We start from the raw sequence: 10,596 nt of genomic DNA on the forward strand, positions 1-10,596 counted from the left end.
TAGAACTTAAAACGAAATTCAAAAGTTTAGCTACAAATTTAAACCTAGTCTGATTCTTCCTCGATCGCCTTTCACTCTGCCCTGCTCAAACCACCGGCCATTGGGCTCGGGCCGTAGTTGCCGTCGTCACCATCGCCGCCTTCATCGCTCGATAGATCGGTGACTTCGGTCTTGCCCACCACACATTCTGTGTATAGGTGGCGCTCTGCCTCGACGCACTCTGGGCAGCGTCGGCGGAGCTCCGCTATGTAGGCCTCGCTGGCCTGCTCCACCGCGAGATGCTCACGGGCTTCTTGGTCCTCCTGCCTCCTCTCGCTTCTCGTGTGCGGTGGCCACCCGGGAGTCCACCGGTGGCTCCGGTGGCGGCAGATATCTGTTGGGGAAGTTACGGTGGCCGGTGGTGCCGTACAAGTGCACTGACTTGATGCCATATGCACACGCCGCCGCCGCCGAGTGGAAGGAGCCTAACAAGTGGGTCCTGCCGGTGTCTTGGTCTTAGATTCCGATGACCCATGTTCCCCACCGGCGCTGCTACACGTCATGGTATCTCGGCACGGGGGCGGCGACAGGAGGGCGTCGGGGAAGGACAGTGGGCCGCCGACGCGCGGGAGGAGGAGATGTGGGAGGAGGACACTCCGCCACGGTGTGGAGGGGGCGGTGGGGGGGGGGGGATTTACTCGGTGCTTAGTGGTATTTTTACTCCTCAGCCGCCGCTCGGAGTAAATATTTTACTCCTCCAACCGGTTTAGAGGATGGGCTAGGTCCATTTTAAAGAAGTAAACCAAATTTTTTTACTCCTCTAACCGGTTTTAGGATATCGGCTAGAGATGCCATGAGGATGATATAAATCTTACAGCAATGGTATCTAAAATGACGTACCTACTACTTTCTCATTGTGTAGATACAAATTTCAGACCTTGGTCTTTCCATTTTCTAAGAGCGCATTTGCTCGTATACTTGATTGGCTAAGTCATTTTTTTAGAAAGGCTAAGACAATATTTGTTCAACAATTGCATTTATTTACTCATATATCGTTTATCACAAGTTCACAATCACAAGTAAATACTTTTGAATACATAAGTAATAGCGTCACTTTTATGTTTTTCTTTGAGCCACAATACTACCTCCTCCAGGATTGTGTCCGCTATTCTGAGCTCAACCTCCTCCAGAATTTTGCTAAATGGCACCCCTGGCATGCCTTTCAAGCACAGGCGCAGCCTGCGACAGGGAAACCCCCTGTCCCCAATGCTATTTATTCTCGTCATGGAGCCGCTCCGGAAGTTGTTCAATCTTGTGACGGATAGGGGTGCTCTATCTCACCTTGGGCCCAAGTTCACCATACTATGTACTAGCATGTATGCTGATGATGCGGCTCCTTTTATTGACCAAGTCAAGGAGGAGGTGCGGGCGGTCAGAGAAATTTTGGATAGATTTGGGGAGGCCTCTGGACTAATGATCAACGCCCTGAAATGTGTTGCTTACCCAGTTAGATGCGAGGGTTTTTGACATCCAGGATATCATTCATGACTTTCATGGGACAACAGGCTCTCTTCCGTGTTGCTACCTTGGTCTCCCACTTAGCTACCACAAGCTCAGGAGAATTGAGGTCATCCTGCTCATTGAGGGTATGGTTGGCAGACTCAAGGGATGGAAAGGCATACTGATGGCCAAGCTTGGAAGGCTCACGCTAATAAACTCCGTCCTTATCCATGGCCACTTATTTCCTTACTAGTATTGTTGTTGACAAATGGGCGATAAAGAAAATGGAGAAGATTCAACGCAATTTCCTTTGGAATGGAGATGATGAGTGTAGCGGGGCCAAATGTCTGGTTAACTGGAAGCGGGTGTGCTCCCCCAGAATCAAAGATATTGCCTGTTTTGGTAGCTAGGGTTCTTTGGCTGCGTTGGGCTTGGCTTGAATGGAGTTCCACCCATAGGCCTTGGCTGGGTAGCCCCATCCCTTGTGATCGCACTGATAGGTTGCTATTCTCGGCTTGCACTGAAATCTCTCTGGGGAATGGGCAGCATGCACGTTTTTGGCACGATCGTTGGTTGGGAGGCATAGCTCCGGTCAATTTTGCTCCTGGCTGGTTCACTTTGGCGCGAGGAAAAAATTAACTGTGAAGGAGGCACTTCATCATGGCCCCGCTGGATGAAGGGCATGGAGAGGATCGCTTCTCAAGAGCTATTCGACCAATTTGTCAAGCTATGGGAGCTGATAAAAGACATTATGCTTTCTGATGTCCCTGATTCAATTCGCTTGAAGCTCTCTGCTGCTTCCACCTACAAGTCTCAGTTCTTGGGCTGCATCGTTGAATAGCAGCTCTGCAATGGTTGGAAGGGCAGGGCCGAGCCGAAGGTTAAGTTCCTCCTCTGGTTATTGCTACAGAACAAAATATGGCGAGCTGATCGACTTGCGATGATAGGATGGCCACACATTGAGAAGTGGACGTTATGCGATCAAATCATCGAGTCAGCTGCCCATCTTACTTTGACCTGCCCTTTTGCTTGGGAGGTATCGTTTGAAGGAAATATGCCCTAGAGGCAATAATAAAGTTGTTATTTATATTTCCTTATATCATGATAAATGTTTATTATTCATGCTAGAATTGTATTAACCGGAAACTTAGTACATGTGTGAATACATGGACAAACAGAGTGTCACTAGTATGCCTCTACTTGACTAGCTCATTAATCAAAGATGGTTAAGTTTCCTAACCATAGACATGAGTTGTCATTTGATGAACGGGATCACATCATTAGAGAATGATGTGATTGACAAGACCCATCCGTTAGCTTAGCACGATGATCGTTTAGTTTGTTGCTATTGCTTTCCTCATGACTTATACATGTTCCTATGACTATGAGATTATGCAACTCCTGAATACCGGAGGAACACTTAGTGTGCTATCAAACGTCACAACGTAAATGGGTGATTATAAAGATGCTCTACAGGTGTCTCCGATTGTGCTTTTTGAGTTGGCATAGATTGAGATTAGGATTTGTCACTCCGATTGTCGGAGAGGTATCTCTGGGCCCTCTCGGTAATGCACATCACTATAAGCCTTGCAAGCAATGTGACTAATGAGTTAGTTACGGGATGATGCATTACAGAACGAGTAAAGAGACTTTCCGGTAACGAGATTGAACTAGGTATTGAGATACCGACGATCAAATCTCGGGCAAGTAACATACCGATGACAAAGGGAACAACGTATGTCGTTATGCAGTTTGACCGATAAAGATCTTCGTAGAATATGTGGGAGCCAATATGAGCATCCAGATTCCGCTATTGGTTATTGACCGGAGATGAGTCTCGGTCATGTCTACATAGTTCTCGAACCCGTAGGGTCCGCATGCTTAACGTTCGATGATGATCGGTATTATGAGTTTATGTGTTTTGATGTACCGAAGGTTGTTCGGAGTCCCGAATCTGATCACGGACATGACGAGCAGTCTCGAAATGGTCGAGACATAAAGATTGATATATTGGAAGGTTATGTTTGGACACCGGAAAGATTTCGGATGAGTTCGGGCATTTTCCGGAGTACCGGGAGGTTACCGGAACCCCCCGAGGATTTAATGGGCCTTAATGGGCTTTAGTGGAAGAGAGGAGGAGGCGGCCAGGTGGGAGGCGCCCCCCCTCCCCAAGCCCAATCCGAATTTGGGGAGGGGGCCGGCCCCCCTTTCCTTCTCTCCCTCTTCCCTTCCTTCCCCCTCCTAGTTGGACTAGGAAAGGGGGGGGGGACCTACTCCTAGTAGGAGTAGGAATCCCCTCTTGGGGCGCGCCATAGGAGGCGGGCCTCCCCCTCCTCCACTCATTTATATACGGGGGAGGGGGGCACCCCATAGACACACAAGTTGATTGTTTAGCCATGTGCGGTGCCCCCCTCCACAGATTTCCACCTCGGTCATATCGTTGTAGTGCTTAGGCGAAGCCCTGTGTCGGTAACTTCATCATCACCGTCATCACGCTGTCGTGCTGACGAAACTCTCCCTCGGCACTCAGCTTGATCAAGAGTTTGAGGGACGTCACCGAGCTGAACGTGTGCAGATCACGAAGGTGCCGTGCGTTCGGTACTTGATCGGTTGGATCACGAAGACGTTCGACTACATCAACCGCATTGCTTAACGCTTCCGCTTTCGGTCTACGAGGGTACGTGGACACACTCTCCCGCTCGTCGCTATGCATCACATAGATAGATCTTGCGTGATCGTAGGTATTTTTTTAGAAATACTGCGTTCCCCAACAGTGGCATCCGAGCCAGGTCTATGTGTAGATGTTATATGCACGAGTAGAACACAAAGAGTTGTGGGCCATAATAGTCATACTGCTTACCAGCATGTCATACTTTGATTTGGCGGTATTGTTGGATGAAGCGGCTCAGACCGACATTACGCGTACGCTTACGCGAGACTGGTTCTACCGACGTGCTTCACACACAGGTGGCTAGTGGGTGTCTGTTTCTCCAACTTTAGTTGAATCAAGTGTGACTACGCCCGGTCCTTGTTGAAGGTTAAAATAGCACACTTGACGAAAAATCGTTGTGGTTTTGATGCATAGGTAAGAATGGTTCTTGCTAAGCCCGTAGCAGCCACGTAAAACTTGCAACAACAAAGTAGAGGTCGTCTAACTTGTTTTTGCAGGGCATGTTGTGATGTGATATGGTCAAGACGTGATGATATAAATTGTTGTATGAGATGATCATATTTTGTAACAGAGTTATCGGCAACTGGCAGGAGCCATATGGTTGTCGCTTTATTGTATGCAATGCAATCGCCATGTAATTGCTTTACTTTATCACTAAGCGATAGCGATAGTCGTGATAGCAATAGTTGGCGAGACGACAACGATGCTTCGACGGAGATCAAGGTGTCAAGCCGGTGACGATGGTGATCATGACGGTGCTTTGGAGATGGAGATCAAAGGCACAAGATGATGATGGCCATATCATAACACTTATATTCATTGCATGTGATGTTCATCCTTTATGCATATTATTTTGCTTAGTTCAGCGGAAGCATTATAAGATGATCTCTCACTAAATTTCAAGGTACAAGTGTTCTCCCTGAGTATGCACCGTTGCGACAGTTCATCGTGCCGAGACACCACGTGATGATCGCGTGTGATAAACTCTACGTTCACATACAACGGGTGCAAGCCAGTTTTGAACACGCAGAATACTCGGGTTAAACTTGACGAGCCTAGCATATGCAGATATGGCCTCGGAACACTGAGACCGAAAGGTCGAGAGTGAATCATATAGTAGATATGATCAACATACTGATGTTCACCATTGAAAACTACTCCATCTCACGTGATGATCGGACATGGTTTAGTTGATTTGGATCACGTGATCACTTAGATGATTAGAGGGACGTCTATCTAAGTGGGAGTTCTTAAGTAATATGATTAATTGAACTTTAATTTATCATGACCTTAGTACCTGATAGTATTTTGCATGTCTATGTTGTTGTAGATCAATGGCCTGTGCTACTGTTCCTTTGAATTTTAATGTGTTCCTAAAGAAAGCTAAGTTGAAAGATGATGGTAGCAACTACACGGACTGGGTCCTTAACTTGAGGATTATCCTCATTGCTGCACATAAGAATTACGTCCTGGAAGCACCACTAGGTGCAAGACCCGCTGCATGAGCAACGCCGGACGTTATGAACGCCTGGCAGAGCAAAGCTGATGACTAGTCGATAGTTCAGTGTGCCATGCTTTACGGCTTAGAACCGGGACTTCAACGATGTTTTGAACGTCATGGAGCATATGAGATGTTCCAGGAGTTGAAGTTAATATTTCAAGCAAATGCCCGGATTGAGAGATATGAAGTCTCCAGTAAGTTCTACAGCTGTAAAATGGAGGAGAATAGTTCTGTCAGTGAACATATACTCAAAATGTCTGGGTATCATAATCACTTGACTCAGCTGGGAGTTAATCTTCCGGTTAATAGTGTCATTGACAGAGTTCTTCAATCACTGCCACCAAGCTACAAAAGCTTCGTGATGAACTATAATATGCAAGGGATGGATAAGACAATTCCCGAGCTCTTCGCAATGCTAAAGGCTGCGGAGGTAGAAATCAAGAAGGAGCATCAAGTGTTGATGGTCAACTAGACCACCAGTTTCAAGAAAAAGGGTAAAGGGAAGAAGGGGAACTTCAAGAAGAACGGCAAGAAAGTTGCTGCTTAAGTGAAGAAGCCCAAGTCTGGACCTAAGCCTGAGACTGAGTGCTTCTACTGCAAAGGGATTGGTCACTGGAAGCGGAACTGCCCCAAGTATTTGGCGGATAAGAAGGATGGCAAAGTGAACAAAGGTATATGTGATATACATGTTATAGATGTGTACCTTACTAATGCTCGCAGTAGTACCTGGGTATTTGATACTGGTTCTGTTGCTAATATTTGCAACTCGAAACAGGGACTACGGATTAAGCGAAGATTGGCTAAGGACGAGGTGACGATGCGCGTGGGAAATGGTTCCAGAGTCGATGTGATCGCCGTCGGCACACTACCTCTACATCTACCTTCGGGATTAGTTTTAGACCTGAATAATTGTTATTTGGTGCCAGCGTTAAGCATGAACATTATATCTGGATCTTGTTTGATGCGAGACGGTTATTCATTTAAGTCTGAGAATAATGGTTGTTCTATTTATATGAATAATAACTTTTATGGTCATGCACCCTTGAAGAGTGGTCTATTTTTGTTGAATCTCGATAGTAGTGATACACATATTCATAATATTGAAACCAAAAGATGCAAAGTTGATAATGATAGTGCAACTTATTTGTGGCACTGCCGTTTGGGTCATATTGGTGTAAAGCGCATGAAGAAACTCCATACTGATGGACTTTTGGAATCACTTGGTACTTGCGAACCATGCCTCATGGGCAAGATGACTAAAACTCCGTTCTCCGGAACAATGGAGCGAGCAACAGATTTATTGGAAATAATACATACTGATGTATGCGGTCCAATGAATGTTGAGGCTCGCGGCGGGTATCGTTACTTTCTGACCTTCACAGATGATTTGAGCAGATATGGGTATATCTACTTGATAAAACATAAGTCTGAAACATTTCAAAAGTTCAAAGAGTTTCAGAGTGAAGTGGAAAATGATCGTAATAAGAAAATAAAGTTTCTGTGATCTGATAGTGGAGGAGAATATTTGAGTTACGAGTTTGGTCTTCATTTGAAACAATGCGGAATAGTTTCGGAACTCATGCCACCCGGAACACCACAGCGCAATGGTGTGTCCGAACGTCGTAACCGCACTTTATTGGATATGGTGCAATCTATGATGTCTCTTACTGATTTACCGATATCGTTTTGGGGTTATGCTTTAGAGACGGTTGCATTCATGTTAAATAGGGCACCATCTAAATCCGTTGAGATGACACCTTATGAACTGTGGTTTGGCAAGAAACCCAAGTTGTCATTTCTTAAATTTTGGGGTTGCAATGCTTATGTGAAAAAGCTTCAACCTGATAAGCTCGAACCCAAATCGGAGAAATGTGTCGTCATAGGATACCCAAAAGAGACTGTTGGGTACACCTTCTATCACAGATCCGAAGGCAAGATATTCGTTGCTAAGAATGGATCCTTTCTAGAGAAGGAGTTTCTCTCGAAAGAAGTGAGTGGGAGGAAAGTAGAACTTGATGAGGTAACTATACCTGCTCCCTTATTGGAAAGTAGTTCATCACAAAAATCAGTTCCTATGATTCCTACACCAATTAGTGAGGAAGCTAATGATGATGATCATGTAACTTCAGATCAAATAACTACCGAACCTCTAGGTCAACCAGAGTAAGATCCGCACCAGAGTGGTACGGTAATCCTGTTCTGGAGGTCATGTTACTTGACCATTGAAAGAACATGCGGTGCCCCCATGTTTAGTTTTGGTAATTAATGACAATCTCTATGGACTAATGGTTGCCTTGAGTTATATTTGAAGGATTTGTCCATAGGCATTTCTTGAAGTCCATGTGTTGGTTTCAAGGAGTTTATGTGGTGACCAATGTGTTATTAAGGAATTATCCAAAGATTGGTCATGTGAGAGTTGAGCTTATTGCAAGCATGTCTTGAAGAAGAAGATTGTGTCATCATTCATGTTTACCTTCAAGACATCATCCAAATGAAGAGAGTTGGAAAGAGTCAAGGTTGATCAAGACTAAGTCAAGAGTGAATCAAGTTGATCAACACACAAAGCGCACAAGATGTACCGAGAGGGATCAAGCGATCCCATGGTGTGGTGAGCATTGTCAATTATGCTTTGTGTACTAACCCATGATCTTCGTGAGAGTTCTTTGTGGGGTTAGGTTGCGGTGTGCAAGTTCAACTGAAGCATCATGAAGAGATCAAATGCTTGAAGCTTGCCGTCCATTGTGGTGACAATGGACTTGTGAAGATGTTGCGGTGTGCAAGTTCAAGTGAAGCATCATGAAGAGATCAAATGCTTGAAGCTTGCCATCCATTGTGGTGACAATGGACTTGTGAAGATGTGCGGAAGAGTGGCTCACCCATAGTGGAGCATGGGGGAGCAATCAACTAGTCTTCATCGAGCCAACGCAACCAAGAAAGGTGGTCCAACTTGAGGGAGTCAAGATCGTCATCATCTAGCTCAAGTGGACCATGTGCAAGGCAAAGGTTTGCTCTTGATAGGTTTTCTATTTTACCGGTCTCATGATGGTAGGTGGGAGACCGGGTTATAGGATCGATTGCCGTACTATCAAGGGAGGCTCTCGATGAGTAGCTTGATCGTATCGTTCATAGAGAGCTCAAACCATTGCATCCTTGCATCATCTTTGTTGGTTCTTGTTTGGTTCTTCTCTTTGTGAGTTTTGGAGCTTATGGTCATCTTGATGACAAGCTCGAGTTCAACGAAAACGGAGTTCACTCGCATCTTCTATGATGTTCTCGATGTTGGAGGTTATGCCGGTTCTTCTCGGTTGGAGGTTTCACTCCTCTATTTGTTGGCATACCTCCCCTGCCTCTTCTTACTATAACCAACAAGCTTGAGTTTGCTCAATTTGGAGCTCATATGCAGAAGTTATGGCAGTTTTGGTTTCCTAGCGGTAGTACCGCGGGCCGGAGCGGTAGTACCACTTGGGTGCTACAAGCGGTAGTACCGCTCTAGAGCGGTGGTACCGCTCCTGAGCGGTAGTACCGCTAGTATCCCCCAGCCGTAGTACCGCTGCGGTCTCGTGCTAGTACCGCCTCGATTTGAGGGGTCTTTTTTCGTGTCGGGTTCTACGGTACTAGCCGCGGCAGTGGGGGCCGTAGTATCGCTCGTTTGCGGTAGTACCGCCCTGCCACCGCGGTAGTACCGCTCTGGGCCCAGCGGCAGTACCGCGAGGGGGAGCGGTAGTACCGCTTATAGGGGCAAGCGGTAGTACCGCTGGCCAAGCGGTAGTACCGCTCTCTGCGGGGTTGAAGTGGGGGTAACGGTTGGATTGTTCCCCCCCCCCCCACTATATAAGGAGGTCTTCTTCCCCAATGAACCTTATCCTTTGAGCTCGTGTTCTTCCCCCATTGTTGACCTTCTTCGAGCTTGCTAACTCTCAATCCCTCCATGGATTCTTGCTAGTTTTTGAGGGAAAAGAGAGAGGATATCTAGATCCACATTTCCACCAATCACTTTCTCCTCTAGGTGAGGGGAACCCCTTGGATCTAGATCTTGGAGTTCTTGGTGTTCTCCTTCTTGTTCTTCCTCTCATTTTCCTCCCTAGCATTAGTTGCTTCAGTGGGATTTGAGAGAGAAGGACTTGGGCACTCCGTGTGCCCTTGCCATTGCATTTGGTGCATCGGTTTGAGTTCTCCACGGTGATACGTGGAAGTTACAAGTTGAGAAGCTTATTACTCTTGGGTGCTTGGTGCCCTTGAGCTTGTTCCTCTTGGGTGCTTGGGCGCCCTAGACGGTTGGTGGTGTTCGGAGCTCAATCATTGTGGTGTAAAGCTCCGGGCAAGCGTCGGGGTCTCCAATTAGGTTGTGGAGATCGCCCCGAGCAATTTGACGGGTTCCGGTGACCGCCCCCAAGGGTTGCCAAAGTGTACGGGTTCGGTGACCACCCCCAAGGGTTGCCATTTGTACGGGTTCGGTGACCGCCCTCAAGGGTCCCTTAGTGGAATCACGGCATCTTGCATTGTGCGAGGGCGTGAGGAGATTACGGTGGCCCTAGTGGCTTCTTGGGGAGCATTGTGCCTCCAGACCGCTCCAAACGGAGATTAGCATCCGCAAGGGTGTGAACTTCGGGATACATCGTCGTCTCCGCGTGTCTCGGTTATCTCTTACCCGAACACTTTACTTATGCACTTTACTTTGTGATAGCCATATTGTTTCTTGTCATATATCTTTCTATCACTTAGTTGTTTATCTTGCTTAGCATAAGTTGTTGGTGCACATAGGTGAGCCTAGTTGTTGTAGGTTTTGTGCTTGTCAAATTAACCGCTAGGTTTATTCCGCATATGTTCAAGCCTAAACCGTAATTATTTTAAAGAGCCTATTCACCCCCCCTCTAGGCGACATCCACGATCTTTCAACCATGACGAACCTATGAACTATGAGGAAGCGTTGATGGGCCCAGATTCC

Source organism: Triticum aestivum, chromosome 6D (assembly GCF_018294505.1).
Source record: "Triticum aestivum cultivar Chinese Spring chromosome 6D, IWGSC CS RefSeq v2.1, whole genome shotgun sequence".
NCBI classification, from domain to species: Eukaryota; Viridiplantae; Streptophyta; class Magnoliopsida; order Poales; family Poaceae; genus Triticum; species Triticum aestivum.